This window comes from Peromyscus maniculatus, chromosome 10 (assembly GCF_049852395.1).
Source record: "Peromyscus maniculatus bairdii isolate BWxNUB_F1_BW_parent chromosome 10, HU_Pman_BW_mat_3.1, whole genome shotgun sequence".
NCBI classification, from domain to species: Eukaryota; Metazoa; Chordata; class Mammalia; order Rodentia; family Cricetidae; genus Peromyscus; species Peromyscus maniculatus.
Window position 1 is genome coordinate 24434887 of NC_134861.1, and position 27204 is coordinate 24462090.

Here is a 27204-nt window from a genome sequence, read left to right on the forward strand (position 1 = left end):
GGCGGCACACAAGTAGACATGGTGCTGGAGAGGCAGCAGGCAGAGAGCAGCAACATTGAGCCTGGTTTGAGTATCTGAGACCTCAAAGCCTAACTAACCACCAGTAACATATTTCCTACAACAAAGCCACACTTACTCCAAGGTCACACCTAAGAGTGCCACTCCCTATGTGCCTATGGGGCTGTTTTTCATTCAAAGCATCACATTCTGCCCCCTGACCCCCACAGGCTTGTGGGCATATCATAGTCCAACTTCAAAAATCCCCATAGTCTGTCACAGTATCAGCACTGTTTAAAAGTTCAAAGTTTAAAGTCCCTTCTGGGATTCATGCAATCTAAATGTAACCCCTGTAAAATCAAAATAAAAAAGCATATCACATACTTCAATATATAATGGCACAGGATGTGCATCACTGTTACAAAAGGGAGGAAGGGGAGCATAGTGAGGAAATACTGGGCGAAAGCAAGATGGAAAACCAGGTGAGCAAACTCCAAACTCCGCATCTCCATGTCTGATGTCAAAGTACTCTTTAGATCTCCAACTCCTTTCAGCTTCGTTGACTGCAACACACTTCTTTCTCTTGGGCTGGTTCCACTCCCTTTTAGCAACTCTCTTCAGTAGGTAACCTACAGCTCTGGCATCTTGAAGTCTCTAAGGCAATCTAGGCTTCACCTTACAGCTTTACACAATGGCCTCTCTAGGTCTCCATGCAGGAACATCCCTGACACATGCCTGGACTCAATGGTTTTCATTAACCATGGAGGGAGACTCCATAATCCCTTTCTTCTATCCTTGACTCTAAAGTCAGAACCATGGCCAAAGCTGCCATGTTCTGCTTTTTGCTGGGACTGGGACATGTGTCCCTTGTTCAATTATACATTCACCAGCTTTTTGGTTTTGATGGTTTCCTTCATTGTCTAAGCTTGGCTGTCCTGGAACTTGCTCTGTAGACCAGGCTGGCCTCAAATTTAGAGATCTGCCTGCCTCTGCCTTCTCAGTGCTGGGATTATAGGTGTGTGCCACCATGCCTGGCTCTAAGCTTTTTTAAAATTCTTTTCACAAATTGGAAGCTTAGCTGAGTGGGATCTTCCTCTGAGGTCACCACTCCCTTAATTTCACTTAGTATCAGGCTTTTCTTTAGTCTGCTTACAGTTTCTGGTGCCCCTTTTCTCCTCAAACTATACATTTTATAGCTTTCCTTGCTCAGCATGTCCACAGTCTAAGCTGTTAATCCATAGCTCTTCAATTTAGCCTCAGGCAGATTTTTTTTGGACAAGGACAGAAGCAGCCACATTCTTTACCAAAATATCACAAAAACAGTCTCTAGGCCACACACTAATATCCTTCTCCTCTGAAACCTCTTGAGCCAGGGCCCCAAGGTTCAAATCACCCTCAGCACTATTGTCTTCCATGTTCCTACAAGTACGGCCCATTAACTGCTTTTCTAGTCCAAAGTCCCAAAGTGTTCCATATTCTTCCAAACAAAAACATGGTCAGGCCTATCACAGCAATATCCCAGTTCCTAGTACCAACTTCTGTCTTAGTTAATGTTTCTATTGTTGTGAAGAGACACCATGACCACTGCAATTCTTATAATAAAGGAAAACATTTAATTGGGGCTCTTGACATCATTCAGAGATTTAGCAGGCAGCAGAAAGAGAAAGACACTGGGCCAGGCATGATCATTTGAAACCTCAAAGCCCACCCCCAGTTATCAATTCATCTACACCCAGTGACATATTTCCTCCAACAAAGCCACACCTCCTAATAGTGCCACTCCCTATGTGCCTATGGGGGCCATTTTCATTCAAACCACCACACTGATAAAACAAAATTTTAATATATATATATATATATATATATATATATATATATATATATATTGGTTTTTCGAGACAGGGTTTCTCTGTGTAGCTTTGCGCCTTCCCTGGAACTCACTTGGTAGCCCAGGCTGGCCTCGAACTCACAGAGATCCGCCTGCCTCTGCCTCCCGAGTGCTAGAATGTAGATACTCAAAATACTAACAGTACAGCTAAAACATTAATCAAAATAGATGATAGTCACATGCCATTGTGCCGTTATAGATCAACTCAATATCACCCCTGAATTTATAGATCAATAGATCTATACTGTGCTCTCAATCTGAGTCTTCAAATTACTGGAGATAATTTCATAGTGGTAACGTTCCATTCCACAATGCTGAATAAGTCAAGGAGAGTACAGCTATTACAGATGATTTGCCCATTGCAAATAAGTGGTCAGTTCCAGGGATTATTGCAGCAAAGGTTTGAATTGGAATTGGGAGCCCTTTCTGAGAAAGATTTTACACAATTCAATGAATTCACAATCTTATAAAATTAGTAGAGATTCTTGACCATGGCTTATTGTTTCTTTCTCCTGAAGTGTCTTTGATTAGATAAACTGACCTTAGCTTCATTTCTCCTGTGTTTTCAATAGTAAGAATAAGTTCTGGATAACTAGATAGACACATACCCAGTATGTGTGTTCCTCAAAATAATTCTGATCGTTATATTTAGTATGAACAAAATAATATAATAACTTCTGAAATAATAAAGTAAGATGGACAGGCAAAGAAAAGTAAATCTCAGGTAGCCATGAAAACACTCCCTTCTCCACAGTGTGGTGTGCAATGAAAACACCTCCATCCCAAACAGATCAAAGAACGGGAAGCTATGAGGAGGCAGAACCTGCCAGACACAAACCCTGGAACAAAATGAGGAAGAACAGCCCCATTGCCAAAACTTGCCACATAGGAGTAGACTGGTAAGAACCCAGCTTTCAGGCTGTGCCAACCCGTGCAGTTTGGCAATCTTCTGGGCAGGGTAATGGGTACAAATGCCAGGCCAAAGACAGTAGCAGTGGAGCCAGAGAGTCACAGTATCACTAAGGCCTCTGTTTTACATGAGAGCAGCTGGGTATTTCTTTATATTCCTTTGCAACTTTGGGGTGCTATTTTTAAATATCCCCCAAAATGGTACATCGATTTCTTTCTCCAAGAAAAGAAAACATTGGGTAAGACTAAAATTTTTGTACCATGATTCAGTCTTTTCAAAAAAAAAGTCCTGATCTTTAATATTATAACTTCCATATTCTATCTCTGAAATTAGTTTAGTCTATTTTTAAAATGATTTTCTTCTTTTCATGTATATGTATGTGTGAGATGTGCATGTTTGTATGTGTATTTGCATGTGTGTGTGCGCGCACATGTGTGTACACAGGCCCAAGGCTGCTGACAGGAATCATCTTCTGTGGCTCTTATATCTTATTCTTTGAGGCAGCGCCAGGGGCTCTTGCTCAAACACAGAACTTGCCAAATGGCAAGTCTAGTTAGCCAGCATTCCTTGTCTCCACTTTCCAAGGCTAGAATTCCAGGCAGGCCACCGTCCTCCGACCTGGCATTGACCCAGGCTCCGGATCTGAACTCTGGTCCTCGTGCTGGGTAAGCAAGCACTTTAACAGGCAAGCTGTCTCCCCAGCCCACAGGTTCACCTTCTCGTAGATACGGAATACAGTGCTGTTTTGAGCCACACCTCCTGAGAAGCCCCTTAAAGAATTATCAGGCACTATTTGTGCCCCATTTCTTATTTCAAAAGCGCATGTGGGCTGGAGACACAACTCAGCAGTTACAAGGACTTGGAGAGGATGCAGGTTCGGTTCCCGGCATCGACATGGGATCTCACAATCACCTCCAGGTCCCGAGGACTTCATGACATCCTCTGTCCTCCACAAGCACCTGCATGCATGTGTGTAGCACACACACACACACACACACACACACACACACCTAAATAAATAAATAAATATCAGCCAAGCACCTTTTCTCTAGTAGCTAGCCTGCTTCAGTGTAGAAAAAGAGGTGCCTCTTGCTTGGACACTTGTTAAAGATATACACACGTGAGGGAGGAAATAACTTGGTCATGTTTGAAATATTTGCTTGTTCCTTGGAAAATGAAAACAAGCACTGGGGCCATATTATTAACTGTTTGACTCTTGGTATTCTTCAACACTCTTCCTAGCTAGCCACAGTTGCCTGGCCTATCATGAGGAATATGCATCTGTGTGTAATGTGTATCCTCCAGCATAAATCATGGCTTACAAAAAAGTAGCATCTCTCTGCCTTGTACCTGTCCTGCTGAGACATAAACAATGGCTGTGCTTCAGGCATGCAGAAACCTTTCTTTGTGTACACTTTGTGGTGACCAGGAATGTTAGTTGACTTTTAACACTTTTCCCGACAGGTCATCTGCTTTGTCTTACTTATCCCCATAGTATCTGACTTTCAGCTTGCCTTGGGAGATTTAAATCAACACAGGAACTCATATCAGGTTCTGCTAGAAGGAGTGTGACTTAGGGTTTCTATTGCTGTGAAGAGACATCATGACCACAGCAACTCTTATGAAGGAAAACATTTAATTGGGTCTTGCTTACAGGTTCAGAGGTTCAGTCCATTACCATCATGGCAGGAAACATGGTAGTGCACAGGTAGACATGGTACTGGAAAGGAGCCAAGAGTTCTGCTTCTGATCAGTAGGCAGTAGGCAGCAAGAAGAGAGAGACACTGGGCCTGGTCTGAGCCTCTGAAACTTTAAATCCCACCCCTAGTGACACACTTCCTCCAAGAAGACTACACCCACTCCAGCAAAGCCATACCTCCTAATAGTGCCACTCCCTATGGGAGCCATTTTCTTTCAAACCACCTCAGAATGTAACTTTGAATAGCGGCTTTCAAAGTTGTTTTGGAATATCCAAAGAGATTTGGACTTTACTTGGAGGTGTTCTTGAATGAAAGCTGCATTTATTTACTAACAAATATTAGTGGATAATTAGTAAGCTTGAGTCATTGTACAAAGTACCAAGAATGCAACACATCAAAAGAGACAGAAAAAAAAAAAATTCCAAACTGCCCTGCCCTCCTGAAACACACTCCTCATCAATTAGAAATCATTACTCAAACGTTTGATCTAGAAAATCCAAGTTGATTAGAGGGAACTATGCTTTGTTTCACACTGACACAAAACATGAGAAAAGTGTTATTATAAATGATAGTACTTTGGAGACTATTGTTCATAAATCACTCACTCAATAAAATCTACCTTATTATTGTACTTTGTATTCTGTCCTTTGTGGTTGTTTATGCAGAATCCCATTATAGACATCACAACATGCACAGATTTACAATCTGTATTTGAACTGGAGCCCTGTTTATGTTTATTTGAATTATAGTATTATATTACTCTTTTGTTATTAGTTTTGTGTTTCATTAAACACTTTAGCAATATTAATACTATTTCTTAAAATAATGGTTATAATATAATACTACTCTAGCTATAAAAAAATACAAATCATCACATGCCCAAACTGAATTACCTTGTCTGAAATAGATGATGTACAACCTTTAAATGTTAACCAAAACAATCTAATGAACACATTCCCTGGCACTCACATGCAGCTTTTAAGAATACCATAGGTTTTTAGCCAGGTGTGGTGGTATGTATCTGTAATTCCAGCATTTGGGAGGTTGAGGCAGGAGCATCAGGAGTTCAAGAATTCTCAGATATATAGCAAGTTCAAGGCCCCTATATTAATTGTTTTTCTATTGCTGTGATAAGACACCATGATCAAGGCAATTTATAAGAGTTTAACTGGGCTTATAGTTCCAGAGGGTTAGAGTTTATGATGGTGGAGCGAGGCAGGAGGCAGGCAGCCGCAGCAGCAGCTGAGAGCTCACATCTTGATCTTCAAATAGAAGGCAGAGAGCACACTGGGAATAGCACTGAGTGTTTTTCAACTTCAAGCCCACCTCCAGTGACACACTTCCTTCCACAAGGCTATACCTTCTAATCCTTCCCAAACAGTTCCACCTACTGGGGACCAAATATTCAAACATATGTGCATATTGGGGCCCTTCTCATTCAAACCACCACAGCCAGCCTGGGCTATATAAGATCTTATTCTAGAAAAAAAAAAAGTAAAAGGTAAGCATACTCCATTCCAGTTGGCTCACCAGCTACAGCTCATAAGCTATTTTTTAAAAATGAAAGAAACCAATTACTGTGATGTTTTGAGGGTCAAATGCAAGAAAAGTTTCAAAAAGTGTATAAGAAATCTGCTTTGAAGTACTGCTCCAGTAGGATCCCAAATGGAGAAATTTCTCATGATTATGAAGTTCTTGATGTCAAGAAAACGAAATTATATGACCAAGAAGGCAAGCAGGTGATTAAAGAGGATGGCGAAGCTGATGACTCTGACTCTCCCACTGGCATCTTTGCTATGTCCTTTGGAAAAGGAGGAAGGATGCAGGGAGGAAGGAGAGGTAAACATGTTGTGCATCATCTCAGTAACTTTAGGATATTTGTATGATGGCACAATGAGGAACTTGGCTCTGCAAAAGAATGGGACTTGTGACCAACGTGAAGGCCAGGGTGTTAAGAGATGAGCAGTAGAGAGAGTGCTGTCACAACTCTGTGTGACAGGTACCGGATTGGGGCGGTTCAGCAAATTCAGTCTGTGTGCATGGAGTACTAGGGCCATGATGAACAGATCAGTTCTAATATAATAGATATAGAAGCCCAATAAAAGGAAGATAGTCTAAAAGAAGGCTCTGGAAGTTCATATTGACAAAGACATGAAAGATGGCTAGAGTATAACATTCCATAGTGAAGGAGACAGAGGGCCAAGACTGGAGCCAGAGAATGCTATCATTTTGTTAGATCAGGACAATGCTGTTTTGACTCAGTGGGAAGATCTTTATATATAAATGGAGATAAAAAGCTGCGTGAAGCACTGTTCAGCTTCCAAAGGGGAATTTTCACCTTGAGGACCAGGGAACCATAGTTCTCACCTTTCGTTCATATCAGAGTCTTACCCATGGGAGATAACAGGTGTGTGTTCAGTGAAGGTATGCCCGTTTATTCTCCACCACATGATAAAGAACACCTAACCATCAGGCTTAAAGAAACTTTCCTGAAAATGGCTCTCAAGAAACTCCTTCCTGGAGGTCAGGGAGCAGAAGAGACTACTGCAGTGAGTTGTTCTTGTAGAACTGGTAGACTTCGATTGGAATCAAGAAAGACAGTGCCCTGGAAATGGAGACATAGAGGAGAGCTACAAACTGCATTCTGTCGTTCCAGAGACGGTGGTCAATGTCGGGCCTCTTAATGGGGCCAGGGAATAGCATTTGGTGTTTATGTTCTGTGTGTTCTGTTTTCAGCCCTGGACACTGAGCCCAGAGCCGTGTGTGTAGCAGGCAAGCACACTCTACGCTGTGCTGTATATCCCAGCCCTTTAAATAATGTTTACTACTGCTATCTTAGACATGGTCTCCCGCAGGTGGCCAGACAGGACTCGAATCTTCTCTGTACCTCCGCTAGGCCTTGAACTTTCAGGATTACAAGTCTGTATCACCAGGCCTAGCACCGCTGGTCCTTATATGCAGTGATTAGTGAAGGACTATTATCAGAATACGCTACTACTTAGCATTCTCTGTGTTTTAATATTAAAATATAGTAGTGTTTTCAAAGTTAGATACAGAATGAACACATGTATTTAAGTCCCAATTTTTGCCACCTGGGACCATGTTGGTGTCCAAGGGCCAATGCCAACCTGAGTAGCCTGTGCTGCCACCTAGGGCCATGGTGACATCTGGGCCCAGGTAACACCAAAGGCCACATGGATGCCCAGAGTCTAGGCAGCAACCTGTGGCCATGTTGATGTCTGAGGACCATGCTGCCACACTGGGGTCATTCAGATCTGAGAGGCCCATGCTGCCACCTAGGGCCATGGTGTCCTCTGGTCCCATGCTGCTGCACAGGGCCATGTCTGGGTCAGTGGCCCAGCAGCAGCCAGGGTCTGAGTTGATATCTGTGGCTCCTGTTACCACTGAGGGCTATGCCTGGGGTCTAGACAGCCACCTAAGTAAGACCATGTTGGTGTCCGGGAGCCTTGCTGCCACCAGGGCCATACTGATCTGGGTGGCCTGTGCTGCCACGGGGGCCATGGAGATATTTGGGCCAAAGCTGCTGCTGAGGGCCATGTCTGGGTCAATGTTCCTGCTTCAGCTGGTGTCTATGAAGATGCCCATGGCCCCCCCAGGGGTTATAGGAACCATGCGTGTTGAAAACCAAGGGCCCTGCTGAGCCAGCCTTCACTGGCCCTGGGATAGCTGGTCCTGGCCCTCATTGGACACTGCAGCAGAAGAGCTGGCCCTGCCCCCTGGGAAGCTGCTCTCTCCTTTGTGCTCAGAAAAGATGGCCCCACCCCCTCACCATGGGTAAGCTGAGCCTAGAAGAGATGGCTCTGCCCCTTGTCTGAGGGGGGTGGTCTCAGTGGCCCGGACTGACCAGCTCAGCAGCTGCCACCCAGATCCACATCCTGGGCTTGGGTTGGCCCATCCTAACATCTACCCCTTCTAGGACCTGTTGGAGCTCATGAAGGGACTGGTCCTGCTGAACAATAGCTGCAGGATCTCCATGACTTGGAGCAACAGCAGGATATCCGTGAGGAGTTTCCATGAGGGTCCAGAGGTGATGGAGTGTCAGAGTCCTTGAACCAGACCGATGACTCATTGCGATGAACATTTTGTGGGTGGGGCTGATTGGACAGAAGGGTACACTGTGTGAAACACCTCAGCTCCTGATGCTGCTAGGATGAATGAAGAGGTGTTGGAGACAGAGAGCCAGGTGGTAGCAGCAAGCTTTTTTTTTTTTTTAATTGATTTTTGGGGGAGGGATGCTGCAGGGGTGAGGGGAGGATACGGAAGGACTGGGAGGTGAGCAGGGTTGGGGTACATGATTTGAAATTCCCAAAGAATCAATAAAGAATTATTATATAAGAAAGCCCCAATTTTGCCCCATGTGGATGATGACTCCAGCATGGAAGCTAATATTTAATATCTATAAAAACTACTTAGAGAGAGAGAGAGAGAGAGAGAGAGAGAGAGAGAGAGAGAGAGAGAGAGAGAGAGAGAGAGAGAGAGCACAATAATGGCTGTTCTTTCAAAGGATGTAGGTTTGGTTCTCAGTACCTACATGTGGCTCACAGCTGTGCATAGGTACCTACATGGTGCACATACATTCATGAAAGCAAAACATTCATGTGTATAAAATAAATAAATCTTAAAATTAAGAACAAAAACTTCTGTAACAAAATAAATCCCTTTGGCATCTGTTAGACTATACCTCATAACTAGTTCAGCTGTTTATGTGGACAAGCCAAAGCCAAAACATTATGTTGTGTGTAAAACCCTTTCTTGTTAAGCTATTAAAATTCTGTACTTAACTGGCAATCAGACGCGCACAAAAAAAAACGTGTCCCACATGGTGGAACATACCTGTAATCCTAGCACTTGAGAGGTAGAAGCAGGAGGGTCAGGAATTTAAAGGTAGCCTCAACTACATCACTGCACAGTGAACTTGAGGCCAACCTGAGCTACATGAGAACTTGTACTAAGAGAAGACAAAACCTAATTTTTAGAGAAGTATTTATCTAATTATCTGTATTAAGTGGATTAACTGTGATGCTTCTGCATTCTATCAACCCAACTAATGCTGAAATTGGTATAATTATAGTTTAAACATGTTGTCAGGGACAGAAATGAAAGAGGTTTATCATAATATGCGGCTTCTTAAGGGCTTGCACTTCTAGAATTACTTTCCTTTCTGCTGTACCATATATCCACATTATATATTAATATATGATGTATATACACATACACATATATATTAAAACATATATTAAATAAAGCCATATACACTTATGGCATTTGATCTACCTTTTAATAAAATCATTAAAAACTGAATTAAAAAAAACCCTGAGGTGGTGGTCCATCCTTGTAATCTCAGTGCTTAGGAGGCTGAGGTATGAGGATCTCAAGGCCAGCCTGAGCTTCATAATAAGTCTGAAGCAATCTAGGCTATATAGTTAGGTCTTTATTGAGGAGGGAAAAAAAGCTGATTTTCATACCTTTTACTCCAAAATTTTAGTTCTCTTCCCAGACATTCTTGGAGGTAAGGTGTCCTATGTGTGTTCCATTATTGTATTTGTATTTGTAAATACCCAGGCTGGCCTCCAAGAAGATTCTTTTTGCTCTTTCAGTATCAAGTCAGGTGGCTCAACTGAGTAAATATTCATCAAGTGCCTACTACGTGTAAGAAACCATTGGATTTTTAAAAACGAGTATAAGGAATGATAAAATGGCTTAGTGGATAAAAGCCCTTGTGCAAGGCTGAAGACCTGAGCTCAATACTACATATAGGTGGAAGGAGAGAACTGACTCCCGCAAGTTCATGCATATGCCATGACATGCTTAGGCACACACACACACACACACACACACACACACACACACACACACACACAAATGATGATGATGATAGTAAATAATTAAAAATACATAAGCAAAGATTAAAAGTTAAACTTTTGCAGTTAGGCAGAGAAACATATATAGATTGTAAAAGTAGGAATTTTATCAAATATGGTAAAATAATTTAAATAGCAGTCTCTATAGTTTGCATTTTAAGTGTCCTCTGCAGATCCAAGTATTAAGGACACTGTATAATCTCACTCTTCCTCTTCCCTGCCTTTCAATTCCTAGCTATAATGTTTGTTCTCTCCTGAAGCTTTTCCTGGCCATAGTGTGCTGCACAAAAACAGCAGGGTGAGCCGACCTTGATCAGGTACCGAAACATCCACGATTGTAAATACAACACACTTTCTCTCTTGATAAGTTCATTATCTTGGGTGTTTCTTATAGTAATAAAGCTGACTAACGTACAGTCTAAGATAAAACTAAAAGATATGAGAACCATCTCATTGTCTCACAGGTCTAAAGACTCAAGTTAGTAATGGAGAAGCACAGAGGACACAAGAGGTGAACTTGAGAGAACTGGGTTACTCTGGAAGCACTGATGTCATCCCAGGATGCGTATGACTTCACTGAGTGGAGGAAAAAGGCATACGTGTGACTCATACCCACAAATACATAGGAGGCATGTATGATACGATAACATGTGACATCTATACAAATATATAAAGTGTGTTCCAAGCCAATGCAGTCCTAGCAGATTTGCACCCTAGGACTCTTGGTAGAATTATTACAAAATGGGGCTCTTTCTTCTGGGATTGGTGGCCATTCTGCTGCCAAGGACTCCAATGGAGCAGGTTCACCCCATAATAGAGAAGAAACAGCCCAAGGCAGATGTCCAGACAGAGAACGAGACACTTGATTTGTTTCATCTGGATGTCGGGGGGGGGGGGGGGGGGGAGGATCTAATGACCAACTTTCAACTCTAATTTGGTCATTTTAAAAGCACCTGTGTTTAATACATAGTTAACGGTTTCAAAGTGTTTTCCAAATGGTCTTCTCCAGGGAAGAGCCCCCTCAACTGGTTATCAAGCTGTCAGCCCTGAGGTCATATACATTCAGATAACATTATACAGCCTGAGCAAATTGTATTTAGGTATTTAGGATTGTATAACAAAGAAAGAGAGGCCATGAATTTGAAAAAGAGCAAAGGGATGCAGAAGGGCTTGATGGGAGAAAAGGGAAGAGGAAAGATTATGGGATTGTATTACAATTTCAAAAAATGAAAGATTATACAAAGAAGAAAGATTTAAGAAGTTTTTACCCATTTGTTTCTATTTTGATAACCTAGTTTTTGTTGCTTGACAGAGTTGTTCCCCCCAAGTTGGGGATATTTTTGATGACTCTTATCAGGCTTTAATTTCTGATTGACTAACAATAGAAAGTTTATTGTCAGAATTCCCAAGATGAATTTGAAGGCAGAACAATGACTGTTAGGAACGTGGAAGATATAGATTTAACCAACAGTCCTGAGACAACTGAATGTTCTGGAAGCAGGACAAAGTATAATACTCTTTTTTCATCTTTTCTTATGTGCATGTGTTTGTGCCTTCATGGACTGATATGCACCAGAAAAGGGCATCAATCCCCTGAAACTGAAGTTGCAGGTGGTTGTGTGCTGCCAGATGTGGATGCTGGAAACTAACCCTGTTTTTGGCAAGATCAATAAGTGCTGATCTTAATCACTGAGCCATCTCTCCAGCCCTCAAATACAATATTCTAACACTAATATGTTAGAATGAAGAACCAATATTCTCTATGCTTAGAACTTTGAGATGTAAGTTCTACTAGTTTCCTGAACCCTAACTTCGCATCCTAGAAGTAATACTTAGGTTTAACACCATTTCACAAGATTCTTCTGCACTTAAAGCACTTGGTAAGCCAGTCTGCCTTCATCTTAGGCTTAAGAGCCATCTTACAGTGAAAATGAACTAGGTTCATTCCTGTTTATGTTTAAACCTCTGTTTCTCAAGGACTGAGCTATGCCCCATCTGTAACATTAACTACAAATAGTTTTGTACTGCCTGTTCCAGGAAACAGCAACCATGTCTTGTTTCAAAGGGCTATTATGGCCACCTATGACTACCTTGTTATGACTACCTATGGTTATGACTACCTTGTTATGACCACCTTGCAATCATGTCTTTGTTCTAGGAGGCCATTATGACTAACTTGTTATGGTTACTTTCTGCTCCTGTAACCCAGACTATTTTGCTCACCAAATCCCCTGTTTGGAAACCCCCTATCCCTCCCTGAGCTATATTTATATTCTTCATGTCCAATGCTGACCTCTTGAACCCCACCTTAGGGGGAGGCAGCCCCTTTACATGAATAAAAAAATAAAGCTTGTTTTTATTAGTTGTTTGCTTTAATTGATTTGGCCATGATGATTTGGGTTGGTGGTCTTTCTCCTAGACTCTTTGGGATTAACACACTGAATTAGAGCCTTTTTCAGTTGAAGGGAGACATTAAAAGGCCTGGAGAAGGTCCAAGCCAAGACACTGGACACTTGTGATGGCTAATCTTGACTATCAGTTTGATTAGATTGCGAAGGTCTTATAAGACAGTGAAGCACATGTCTGAGTGTGTGTCTGTGAGGGTATTTCCCTAGAGAACTGATGAAGGGAGGAAGACCCAGTCTGAATGTGGGTAGCACCACCCACGAGCTGGGGCCCTGGATGGAATAAAGCAGCAATAGGAAAAATTCTGCTAGCACACCATTCCTCTCTGCTGTCTGGCCACCATGATGTGAGCTTCTCCACTCTCCCCTCCCTCCCCGCCATGATGAACTGAAGCCTCAGAAACCCTGGGGACAAATATGTCTTTTCTCTGATTTTGCTTACGTCATACACTCTGTCACAGTGACAGAGTCTGAAGAACAGACACCCCAATGCTCTATTTTCTTCTCTAGCAGTTTCCAGCTGAGCCATCTCTACTCAGGCAAGGTGTGTCAGCCATACCTCGGCAGCTGGAGCTACGATGTGATCAACTTTTGCCTAAGTCTTGTGTATAACTTCTGGAAAAGTCTCCTTAGAGAGAGGGGGTGTGCCTTTCCTGTCTACGTGGGGTGCAGATGTGTTGGCTGGAGATCCAGACAATGAGGATGAGAGATGGCAAGGTAGTAAGCAGGGATGCGCCCAGTCTCTCAAACTGTAAAGCCACCATGTTTTCCCTGAGCTGTCTATCACTGGACCTTTGAAGATATAAAACAGAGAATAATCGCATGTATATAGTTACTTTCTTTGGAGTCTGTGTGTCATGTGTAAAGGCACTAATGCATCCAATTCACATTTCAAATCAACTGAAATCAGCCAGAAAGTTCCAAACACTGTGGGTTTCTAATTTGATATCTTTTTAGGGAGAAGGCAGGATCATTCCTTTGAAATAAGTTTTCAGTGGAACTCTAATTTCTTTCTCAGTCTATCCCAGCTTCCTAACTTGGACTCAACAAATCTGCATGTTTGGCTTAAACATTTACTGAAAGAATACATGAGCAAGCCCAAATTTTAGAAAAAAACTTTCTTCAGTTGATTATATTGGTATATGCTTTGTAAACTCATCTCTCAATTGGCCTATGAGGAAGGCAGATCATGAGTTCAAGGTCAGCCTGAATTATATATATATATATATATATATATATATATATATATATATATATATATATAAAAACATAAAGCCTCTATTTTAAAAATTATCTTGAATAAAAATTTTAAAAATCATGCACTCTTGATTACTACAGTTTTATATATGGTTTTGTAGTTGGGCATCATTTGTCTCACAATATATCTTATAATAATTATTTAGAATTAACTCAATTCAAAATCCAATTCTTTAAAAAACCAACCAAGTGTCCTGTTCCATGTCTAGAATCCCAGCACTCTGGAGTCTAAAGCAGGAGTATTTAAGATTTTAGGCCAGCCTGGTCAATTTAACAAGACTCTGTCTACAAAAACACAAAGGACTGGAGGTGTAGCCCCAGGCTCAGACTCTAGCTCTGCAGATCACAAACAACAGCAGCCCACACAGGCTCTTCTCTCCCTAGGAGGGCTCTCCTGCTGCTCCAAAGACAACCAAAGGTCCCATCTACTAAATGCTATACTCACAGTGACTGTTTTAATTGGACTACTCTCAGAATTTTTCACGTGCCTAAAAGACGTCATAGTCCATCTGCTTCTGGGCAAGGTCTCACCAAAACTTGAAATACTATATACAATCCACTGTGGTCAGAAGGTGGATTTATCACAATTTTGTTTAAATCAAAAAACTTTCAAAGCATCCATGCAAACTATGCTAAACAGAAAAGTACAAAAGACTATGAAACCTCAACTATTGCTTATTCACCAAAGTTCTTGTTGTGCCTGCGTCGTGAGACCACCGAACAAGACCACCACAGAGCCGATATCCGATGCAAAACACACAGGGGTTTATTGATAAGAAGCAAGCCCGGGCTTGGTCGAGTCCAACACTCGGAATGAGTGGGTGGAGAAGGATGACCCTGAGCTCTCAGGGTGAGGGGTTTTTAAAGGGAAAGACCCAAAGCAGGTGGTACAAGCCTTTTGTGTCATATGATTGGGTATATAACCTTTCAATTTACTGGTTGGGGGTTACAGTTATTATTTGGAGGCAGGCCTGGACAAGTCTCAGGCTTTGTTCTTGAGCTGCCATGGAAGCTGGTTGGCCTCGCACATTCTGACTGTGGGGCTGACTCAGTGGCCCAGGCTGTCCTTGAGCTGCCATGGAGTCTGGCTGGCCTCACACGTTCACATTGATGTACACATGCATGTAGCTCTAAGTTGGTGAAGGTCCCAGACAGTAAACAACTGGCTGAACCTTGAGCAGTCAGAGTATGTGCAGAAAGGGAGCTCCTGCAAGGACTATGTCTTTGTTCATGGCCCTCCCAGAAACTGCTGCTCAAGTCCCAGGAAACTGAAATTGAGGCCTGATCTCTGAGAGGAGACTGAGCAGCCTGGTATGGCGTCTGCTTGGTCCTTTCATTCTAAAACTTACTCCTTGTTTAGTAAGGAACTATAAATGTTTTCTGTACATACTTTGTGCATTAAGGATTAAAACATCAGTTTAAATGTAAGGGTAAGTAAATATGTCATAAAATGTTTTATTAGGAAAATCTTAGGCTTTAGTAATGAATAATGTGATCCTAATTCAACCAGGTTGGGGCCAGTAGGCAAAAAGAGTTAAAACTTGTAATGATTATTTCAATAATCTAGATTTTCTTCCCAGAGAAGATACACCCAAATAGATTCTGAAGTGTTCTCTTTTTCTTTTTCATTACCTTCAAACTTAACATCCATTGAGGTCACATGCACATTCGTATTTTGACAGCTCACGGAGGAGGAGGTTGAGATCGATATGTTTCTTGGGTCTCTGTGACTTTAGTTTTATAGCATTTTAAATTCTCCAATATTATAGTGACTTCTTGACTTTTAAAAACAACAGGCTTCAGGTGATTCAGACACAAGTATGCAATTCTGGGACTACTGAGTAATGGGATATGTACATTGTGGTGATATATTGTGTACCCTAATAAACTTGCCTCAGGATCAGAGGACAGAGCCAGCCACTAGATTAGACAGAGGCCAGACAGTGGTGGCACACACCTTTAATCCTATCACTCAGGAGGCAGAGATCTGTCTGGATCTCTGTGTGTTCAAGGCCACACTGAGAATAAAGCCAGGCAGTGGTGGCGCACACCTTTAATCTCAGTACTGGGAAGCACATACGCCTTTAATCCCAGTAAGTGATGGCGGGGCAGAGAAAGGTATATGAGGCGTGAGGAGACAGGAACTAAAGCAGTTCAGCTGAGATCCTTTTGGGCAAAGACTCAGAGGATTTCAGTCTGAGGACTCGTGGGCTTGGCCAGGTGAGGCTGGCTGTGGTTGCTTTGCTTCTCTGATCTTTCAGCTTTCACCCTGATATCTGGCTTCAGGTTTTTTATTATAAGTCCATTAGAAATTCAAACAACGGTACATGCTTACCAGGGTTGTGTTAAAATGGCCTCCCTTCATGAGTCAGAGCCAGAACAGACAGCCCTCCTGCATCACTCTTCTTTAAAAAAAATTAGGGAATGATATGATTTCTAGTCTGTGGAGATTATTTTTAAATGGTTACATCCTGATTTGTCCATTTCAGAAGTGATTTGTTTCTTAAACTTTCTCTATGATAAAGGCTGGTATCTTAGTTTGTTGCTGTGACAAACTGCTCTACAAAATCAACCTAAGAGGGAACCAGTCATTTCAGCTCACAGTTGAAGGTCCATCATCGAGGAGCCAATCACTGCAACAGGAGCCTGAGGCAGCCAGTGCAGTGGTATTTGCTTCACCTTGGGCTATACAGCCTGAAAGAGGTGGTGCTTCTTGCCTGTGGTGACATTGTGTTCCCCAAAATATTGTGCACCCTAATAAACTTATCTGGGGTCAGAGACAGAACAGCCACTAGATACAGAAGCCAGAAAATGGTGGCACACACGCCTTTAATCCTAGCATTCCAGAGGAAGAAATCCCTCTGGGTCTCTGTGAGTTCAAGGCCACATTGGAAATGGCCAGGCATAGTGACACACGCCCTTAATCCCAGAAAGCGAGCCTTTAATCCCAGAGAGTGGTGGTAGAAAGCAGAAAAATATATAAGGTATGAGGACCAGAAACTAGAAGCATTTGGCTGCTTAAGCTTTCAGGCTTTGGAGCAACACAGTTCAGCTGAAATTCATTCTGGATGAGGACTCAGAAGCCTCCAGTCTGAAGAAACAAGACCAGCTGAGGAACTGGCGAGGTGAGGTAGCTGTGGCCTGTTCTGTCTCTCTGATCTACCAGCATTTCACCCCAATTACTGGCCTCAGGTTTGATTTTATTAATAAGAACTTTTAAGATTGATGCTACACTTGCCTTCCTATGTGACTTCTTAAAAAGAAATGGAGAGGGGTCACGTTCTTCTTCTTGGCATAAGCAGATGGCCAGATGCATTTGCTCATGGACAGAACAGAGGACTTCAGCTGTTTACTGAAAATTATATTTGTTATACTGTATGTATGTTCTACTTCTGTTTAGGATATTTTGTATTGGTACAGATTAAGGACACTCCTTTATCATATTGCACCATATATTTCTACCCCTGATTAAGATATTTTGTATATTGTCACAATTTTGAGGCCATTGTCCTTACACTGTTCATCTGTTTACAGATTCTTTACTTTTATAATGTGAAGCCTTAGTCCTTAAGTTATTTAGGTTGTTCAGAACTACAGGTTTGTAGTCACTCAAGCTTGTAATAATCATAGTCATGTAGTCAGGTTTTCCAGATATACAGAAATACAGATGAATAGGTAAACTTCAAATACTTCAAAGACCTAGAGAATATGGCATTTAAATGTTTTGATAACTTAGAATTTTGTTGACTCAAGACACAATTGCTCCTGGCAGCACCGGTCTACTCCCAAGAGAATGTTAGGCTTCGAAGACACTCTATATCGAAGTTTGTCTTCTTCTTGGCAAAAAAAAAAAAAAAAAAAAAAAAAAAAAGGCCTGCTGGGTAAAGAATGCCCTTGCCTTAGCTGCTGACAATAAGCATGATGTCCTTTCTGGATAAGCAGGACACAAGGGAAAGGGATTGCTGAACCTTGCCAAAACAGAGTAAGATGGTCTTTCAAAATTCCTGCTTCTGAAAATTGTCTGTCGGCTATTCTAAGCCTGTAGCAAAAAATGGATGCCCCAATGGTGCTGAGAGTCATTAGGTGACTGTCCAGGCTGCCAGCTGTCTCTGTCAATACTTGCAATTTTTCAGAAGTTGCTTGCTTGCACTTCCTGTATATTCAGGTATTGTTTTCCTTGATGGGGTTGAAGACTAGATAGGTACAGTTACAATGCTCTTGTTCCTTAGCTAAGAACACATTAAGTACTAGAGTTAGATCCTTCAGGATAGGACAGCTATTGGAGTAATCTTTGTAATTTGCTATCTACCTAATAGTCTGGACATTTCTGGACTTTTAGTATGTGCTTCTTATTTGATGTTATTCTTGTTGGTTGTAGTTTCATTTTTGTTTATGTTATTACCCTTTATTTCTTCTGGATAATACTTCTTGATAATCATTCTTATTGTATATAGTTTGTATTAGGTTTAGAACCTCCTTATGTAGACAAAAAGGGGAAGTGTAGTGGTATTTGCTTCACCCATGACCTTGGGCTATACAGCTCAGAAGAGGTAGTGCTTCTTGCCTTCCTACATGATCTCTTAAAAGGAAAGGGAGAGGGGTTACATTCTTTTTGGCGAGAGCAGACGGCCAGGTGCATTTGCTCCTGGACAGAACAGAGGACGACTTCAGGGGTTTACTCAGTTCTGTACTTGTGTGTGTATTTCCTCAATTTATATCTTAATAAATCCCTATTACCCATTAAATAGACTCACATGAATTGATCTTAACAAGCCAGTAACATTACATCTATGATCAAAACCAAAGTAATGTACATGTACTAGTGCTTAGCTCATTTTTCTCACACTCTTAGATAGTCCAGAATGTGGCCTAGGAAATTGTTCCACCCACAGTGGACTTCTCATTTCAATTAATATAATCAAGACAATTCCCCACATTCCCAGAACCTACCAGGCAATTTGACTTTTGATCAAGCTGATAATTTAGCAACTGTAATCAGCAATTGGGAGGAAACCCTGGGATGGGAAGAAAGGCTCACTGGAGAACAGAATAAAGCAGTGTCCAACAGAGAAGCTTTTTGATAAGACATAGATCCCTTATTCTGTCTCTTCTGAGGATAGCATATAGTATGTAAATTTATTGACTGAATTCCCAGTGTTAATTTACTGGCTCATGCCTTTAATCTCAGAACTAGGAGGTAGAGGCTGGCAGATCTTTGGGAGTTTAAGACCAGTTTAAGCCTGGTCTACAGAGCAAGTTCTAGTCCAGGACAGCTACTTAGTAAGACCCTGTCTGTCAGAGTCCAGCTCTGACCTGTTGAAGGGTTCTTGAGGGGAGGAGAGAGGAATGAGAAGTATTAGATAGAAATATAGGCAGAGATGACAAGAAAGACAGAGACACAGGATAGCTTCGAGAGGGCCCTGGGTCAATACCCAGCTGCCCCAAGGTTTATTCTAATAGGCTTTTTATACACTACCAAAGGGAAAGGCAAAAGACCTTCCCTTTCAAGATCAAAGCACAATGTACAGCTAAGTGTAGACCCTTCAAAACACCTGGTAACCATGCCTTTGGCCAAATCATCCCATTATGCAGCCCTCCTGGACAAAGCAAGCTCAGATTCTCTGACCTTGAGTAAGGTCTTACTAGGAAGTCTCTGTGGGCCCCCACACCCATCTCTACAAATAAATACATAAGCCAGTGTAAGGGAGAAGATGGTGTCAATCATTTGTGCTATCTGCTATTTCTAATTTGTAAATCTAATAGTAAATTACCTTCTTTACTAGTTCATTCTCAAGCTAAAAATCAGAGCCTGAAAGAGAACATTTCTTTTTAAAAACCCACTATTGGTTTTATATTACTGCTCTGCTACTGTTGGAATCAAGTTCCAATGAAAAAGAAACTGAGAATCTTTCCCAGAGTCTACAAAGTCCCTGTCCTCTTTCCAAGGTAGGGGCATCTAGGATTTCATTTACCATGACATCATCTCTCTTATCATCTCATATGTAACTGACTCACTCTGGCTGTCTGTTCTTCCTTGAGCCTATTCAGCTATATACTGCATAAGAACACACTAATTCTTATCTCCTTGATCTTTCCATAGCTTGCCTGTACATAGGTTTCTTAGAAATACCTTTTGTCTTTATACATTTAAGCATTCAATATACATAAAAAAGAATTATTTCAGAAATGTAGGAACTGGCCTGGTGAGATGGCTCAGCAGGTAAAAGTACTTGCTTTGCTTGCATGATAACCTGTGTTCAATCCTTGGACCCCACAGGAAAAGCTGTATGTGGCAGTGTAGTAAATGGCTGTTCTGATTATGATCTTGAGAGGCAGCAGGTAACTGCTACATCTGCCTATGACCTTGAAGTCCATGCCCCTGGGGCGTGGTCACTCAGGGACCCTTAAGACCTGGGATGCACATACTTGGCTCTCTTTGCTCTCTCGTGGTTTGGATGCTGAGATGGACCAGGCAGATCTTGGACCAGGCAGAAGATCAGCATGGACCACAGCTTGATTTTTCAGGCTGTAGTGAGTTTCATCTTCTAATAAATTCCTTTGCCTGTTATACAGACTCCATGGATTCTAGCTATATGGTAGAATGCATCTCTAATTCCTACACTCCTATGGTGAGATGGGAGGTGCAGAGAGGAGAATCACCTGGAAGTTCAAGGGTCAGCTAGCCTGGAGTCCACAGTGCCACAGTCACTAAAGATACCCTGCAGCAAAACCCTGCACAAAACAACTTTTGTGAGCAGGTGAGAACCAACTCACAAAAGTTGTCCTCTGACCTCTAGGCACATGCATGCCACAGATACACACACACACACACACACACAGAGAGAGAGAGAGAGAGAGAGAGAGAGAGAGAGAGAGAGAGAGAGAGAGAGAGAGAGAGAGAGAGAGAATTTAACAAGCTGTAGAGAGCATGTGCGTTTGCTTCAGGTCCAAAAGGCTAAAGTAAGTTGTTGTGTGGATTGGTGGGGACAGCATGGGGTGTCGCAAACTTCTTTATATAGAAAAGAGTGCAGAAGCATCTGCCTTCCAGGGTGGCTGTGAGAAGTAAATGGTATAATTTATAAAAGTGCCTGGAACAGTTGCTGACACATGGTAAGTGCTTGACAAATATTATTGTCAATTCTTTTACACCAGATTGCACTACTAATATAGCCGGCCAAAAGAATTCAAGCCCTGGTTTAAAATGAGATTCCAAATGAAATAAATTGTGTGTAGCATCAGACATTGTTTTTAAAGCATTCACTAATCATTAAAGGGTAGCAATGCCCAGTATGCTTCAGCAGAAAGAAAACGGTTCAGTGTTCTTGGTGATTTTAACTGTTTTTGGATACACACAGCTCAGTACAAAAGGGTGACTCTGGGGACTTTTTATCTGCATTGCAGAGAGCCATGCAGAGATAATTTACATCAGAACTTGCCGTTAGCTCCATATGGCGTGTATTCATCATGTACTGGGTTCACTGCCCTATCTTTAGAGCTCCAGTGATCAGGATAGAAATTGCCCACTTATTTATGCTTGACTGGCCTGAAAATATAAGGAGAAGAGGTGAAGGAAAGCATCACTCTCTGCAAGACTTGGCCCTTGAGTTAGGATTAACACTTAGACCTGTCCAGGCGTAGCTGCCTCTGGCCTACAGAGCAGGCAGGATGAAGGTGGCACAAGGCACAGGATCTGTGGGTTGCAGTCATGCGTGGTGTTCTTGGCTGTCCCACAGAGGGCTTGACTGTGGTTAAGTGGAGAGCTGTCTTCCTTTTGTTCAGTACAAAGCCTGCTCACCCAGGGCAAATGGGCATTTCTAGTCACATGTGATCACTTGGTCTGTGTTAGCAACTAAAGTCACTTTCAAAAGACTAATTAGGAGTGAAATGACCCCTTTTCATGCCCCTCCCTTGGACAGGAAATAGAGAGAGGGGAAGGAGATGAGCACTGTAGTCTCCTTACCCCACTGAGAGTAAAGTGGGAAAGGTCCTCCTCTCCAGGACAAAGTCAAAAAAATCATCCTTTTTTGCAGAAAGATTTTCTTTTCTTTCAGTTGATTGCTTCAAAAGATTGCTTTAGTCCTTCAAACTGGAGGTCTTTCATCTTTTACACTTCGGGCTTCATGAGGAGCTCAGTGATAGGAAGAAGAATCACTAAAGTTCACAGCCCTCGTCCCCTCCCCCTCAATCAGAGTGTTGAGGATGTGCTTAGCTCGAGAATTTGAACAGGGCAGCACATGTGCAGAAACTTGAGGCTCTGTAGTATCCAGAAAGATCATGAACTGGTATCATGAATTGTGTTCCCCCTGAAATTATAAAGTCCAGCCTGCAGTAGCTCAGAATGTAGCCTTTGGAAATGGGGCTGTTGTAGATGTATTTAGTTGAGGCCCTATTCCAGTGAGACTGGTAAGCCTTATGAAAGAGAGATTTGGCCGGAGATATGCACACACAGGGAGGCCCCTGTGAAGACAAAGGGAAGGTAGAGATCAGGGTGAGGCGTCTACAGCTTAGGAACACCAAAGATTGCCAGGAACCATGAGAAACTGGGTGGGGTGGGGTGGGGGGCTGAAACAGGTTCTTCCTCCTAGCCCCCAGAAGGAACAAACTTTGCTGACACCCCCACTGCAACAATGACCTGTGACCTCCAGAACTGCGGCAAAGCAGATTTTGTTGTCTAAGCCAGTGTGTTTGCAGCTCGTTACTGTGGCAACCCTTGCAATCTAACACACGCATCTTTCCTTCCTTCTGTCCTCCCTCTTTCTTCCTTGTGCTGCTGGGTTTTCTATTAGGTTCATGTGAAAAGAGTTTCAGTTTTGGCGTTGTTACAATTTCCTGTTTGATACCGGAATGCATCTGTCATACATCATTTGAAAGTCGCATTTCTCACTTTTAAGGTTGTTTTTGTTGTTGTTTTTTGTTTGTTTGTTTGTTTTTTTGGCTAATGACTTTTTACTATTTTACACTATAGAAATGATATTAGACAAAAAGCAAATTTCAGTGACTTTTCTTATTCAAGTTCAAAATGGATCCTGAGACAACTGGAAAAAGCAATGCATTTCCTCTAAGAAATACTAAGGAGTGTGCAGTGCTGCTGTGGTTGAAGAGGCTTGCAGAGGAGGAGACAAGAGTCTCCTGAAGCTGACAAGAGCCAATTGAGAGACACCCTGAAGCTGATCCACCTGCAACTGTGAGAAAGGACCCAGTGTGGACCACTCAACTGCCGCTCAACATTTGAAGCAAATCGGGAAGATGAAGAGGCTCAGTGAGTAGTGCCTCATGAACTGAACAAAATATGTTTTAAAAATGATTGTTTTGAACTGTTGTCCAGTCTTAAGCTATGCAGCTCCATTTCTGGGTTGGATTCTGGCATGCAACAAAAAGCGAATTGTGTGTGACTTCTGGTGAAACTCCAAAGCACTCCCAAAAGTCAAACTGGTACCAGGAAAAGGTCCTGCTCACTGTTTGGTGGTCTGCTGTCAATCCGGCCCACTACAGATTTCTGAATCTCAGTGGAATCATTACATCTGAGAACTGCTCACCAAACTGATGAAATGCACAGAAAATTGCCGCGTCAATTTTGATCAACAGAAAGGACCCAATTCTGCACAACACCCAACTGCATGTCACACAACTAACGTGTCAAAAGTTGAATGAACTGAGCTATGAAGCGTACCTCATCTGCTATATTTACCTGACCTCTGACCAACCACCACTTCTTCAAGGACCTCGACAACTTTTCCTGGGTAGAAATCTTTTCCCAACCAGTGGAATACAGAAAATACTTTCCAAGAATTCACTGAATCCGAATCATGGATTTTTGTGCATGGAAACAAACAACTTACAATGGCGCCTCACTAGTCTGGCCCCTGTAGAATGCTAGTCTTTCTGTTTCTCCAGCCCTTGCTCTCCATTCCTTCACTGATGAAACAAATTTGAAACTTCCTTTAAAAAACAACAGTCTTTATTTGTGCAGATCTAGTCATCTACCTCCAAAACAGAGCAGGAAATTTCCCAAGAAGTAGCCATGCTATTCTGCTTCCACTTCCCTGGCCCTCCACCTGGAGAGGACTCTACCTTGGGTTTTAATGTTTGTTGTTTTTTCTTTGAACAATGTGCTTCGAGGATATTTTATTTGCTCTTCTTATTTATTATTTACTCATTCACTTATTTATTTTTTCTCTTCTTGTTTATTTATTTATTCTTATTTTTTGAGACAGGGTCTTGCTATATAGCCCAGGCTGTCCTTGAACTTCAGATCCCCCTGAAGTTATGTGGTTTGTACCCTGGCTTGTATTTGCTTTTCTGAGAGTTTCCTTACCAACAATATAGCACCAAGGCTGTCACCACTTGCAACTAAACATCTACATTCAGATGCTCCAGTAGACATTTGTCATTTTGCCTGTTCTCCGCTTGTTCCTCCGCTGCCTCCAGTTTTCCCACTTTCTGTTTCGATACTTGAGGCACCAACCTTTAGTACCGCCCCATAATTAGTGAAAAGCAATGCACTTGACCGAACAGAAGCCAGTGAAATGAGGTTCCAAGCATCATGCTGAAATTGCTGGGAGATACTGTCTCTATTTGACTAGGAGTTGGGAGATTGAAAACCTAGAGCTTCTGGAGTTGGGGTTGGGGAGGGTAGACCATGTTGTGGAATGTTACTTTAACTAGGCAAAGATGTGTTACATTTGTTTATGTTGTGGAATGTTACTTTAGCTAGGCAAAGATGTGTTGCATTTGTTTATGCTGCATTTGTTTAATTATGCAAAGATCTGTTGCTTTGCCTGCCTAAGGCACCTGATTGGTCTAATAAAAAGCTGAACAGCCAATAGCTAGGCAGTAGAGCGATAGGCAGGGCTAACAGGCAGAGAGAATAAGTACAAGGAGAGAGGAGAAAGAGAGGGAGAAAGAGAAGGAGATGCCTGAGACCAGGCAGCCAGGCAGCCACCAGCCAGCCAGACACAGAGTAGAATGTACAGAATGAAAAAAAAAAAGGTAAAAAGCCCCAAGGCAAAACATAGATGAAGAGAAACAGGTTAAGTTAAGTTATGAGAGCTAGTGGGACAAGCATAAGATAAGGCAGAGCATTCATAATTAGTATTAAGTCTCCCTGTCATGATTTGGGGGCTGGCAATCCAAGAAAGCCTGCTACATTTGGTGTTCCAATGTGGGGCCCAGATTTCCACATAGGGCCTGAGAAAGCTGAAAAATGAAAAAGGAAATGGCTTCTTTAAGGAGCTCTGTCATACAGAGTACTTGAGTAGCTGGTTCACTAAGCAGAAACAACAAACTAAAAATACTTGTCAGAGTGCAGGGCACCAACTTCCTAGAGCTGAGGTGGTTGAACTAAGCTCCCAATTGAATGCAACTCTTGGCCAGGCTCATGGGGCACGAAGCTCAGCTTTCACTGACCCTAGCAGGGCAGAACCAGCCACCCCAGTCAAAGCCACTCAGCAGTTTAAGGTTTGACTCACTTGGTCAGAAAAGGATAGAGTCATGCAATAAAGACAGGTCTATATGGAAACAGGTTATAGTACAGTGTATTTAAAAATGTGCATAGGCCTAGGAAAGAAAAGAAAATGGATATAGACAGTCATAGAAAAAATAGTTTATAAATAATAAAGTCTTTAAAGAGAGTAGAGTAATATCAAAAGAGTAAGTGTCACCAATATGGAAAATACACAGGCAGTCTGGGTCTTGTATGGTGTTGTGTTGACTTTGAATTTTTTGATGATGTGTGGAGTAGGGTGGGTGGTTTTTGATCATTTGGTGGGTTATATATGTTTGTCATCATTTAGGAGGGAATATAGGAATGTAGGATAAAAAGACAACTATTAACCCTAAGTCTTTTACATTGGTATGGATTTTGATATATTGATACAAAATTTAAAGTTATTTTTGTTATACTATATGTATGTTTCTACTCTTATTTGGGGGTACTGTGCTTATGCAGCTTATTTAAAAATGTAATGTGTAATTAAGGAATGCAGGTTGAGGACAGCCAGAGCTGTTACATAGAGAATCAAGTCTTGAAAAAACAAAAACAAAAAACAAAATAAATAAATAAATGAATGAATAAATAAAATGCAGGTCAATAGTCATCTGTAACAATCAAACTTATAGTCATGTTAGGTATGTTTTCAAGGTTAAACAGACATATTTTAGATAGGTAGATGCTCTTCAAATGCTTCAGAGACCTGTAGAATATAGCACTTAAGATGTTTAATAACCTTAGGCTTTTCATGACAGTGAGACATGTCTGCTCCTCGAAGCATGGCGTTTACTTTCATTGTGCTAAAGCCAGCCATTTGGGCAAGAAACAGCTCTTGCCTTGACTGCTGACAGTGTGCTGTACAAACTGGACAAGCAGAGCACAAACAAAAAAGACTGCTGTACTTAGGCAACACAAGGCAGGACAGTCCTTCAAAATCCCCGCTTCATAGAAAAGTCTGCCAGACATTTTAGGCCTGTAGGCCAAAGATGGATGCCCCAACATTTCAGAGGAACCCAGGGTGACTGTCCAGGCAGCCAGATGTCTCTGTTGTTTTTATAGTTTTGGAAGTTGCTTGCTCTGCACTTCCTATTTATTCAGGTAATATTATATCCTTCTGGGGCCTTTGATAGAGTTGAAGACTAGGTAGTCATAGTTAAGAGTTTTCCTTAGTTATGATAGAAGGTAAATTGGGTACAGAACTTTGGACTCATCAAGATAAGATAAATAATAGAGTAAATTCTCCAAATTTGCCAAATACCAATGAGCTAGATATTGTAAATATAACTCTTACTTGATAACTGTTCTTATTGTATATAGTACTACTATGTTAAAGCTAAAACCTTTTTTATTTAGGGGAAAATGTTATGGAATATTACTTTATGTAAAGAGGTGGTACATCTATTTATGCTGCATTTGTTTAATGATATAAAATATGTCTCTTTGCCTGACTAAGGCACCTGATTGATGTAATAAAAAGCTGACTGACCAATAGCTAGGGAGTAAAGGGATAGGCAGGGTTGACAGGCAGAGAGAATAAGTGGGAGGAATCATCTAGGCTCAAGAGAGAGGAGAGAAGAGAAAGAGAGGGAGAAAGAGACGGAGATGCCTGGGGCCAGCCAGACATAGAGTAGGACATACAGAATGAAAGAAAGGTAAAAAGCCCTGAGGAAAAATATA

The 27204-nt window shown here is 41.8% G+C and overlaps 1 protein-coding gene and 1 pseudogene across 10 annotated transcripts in view; one reads left to right on the forward strand and one right to left on the reverse strand.

Moving 5' to 3' along the window:
• Positions 1 to 27204, reverse strand: part of Ehbp1 (EH domain binding protein 1) — a 342848-nt gene that overhangs the window by 304511 nt on the left and 11133 nt on the right. The gene's annotated exons all lie outside the window — the stretch shown is intronic.
• Positions 6094 to 8156, forward strand: LOC121832652 (dnaJ homolog subfamily A member 1-like; annotated as a pseudogene).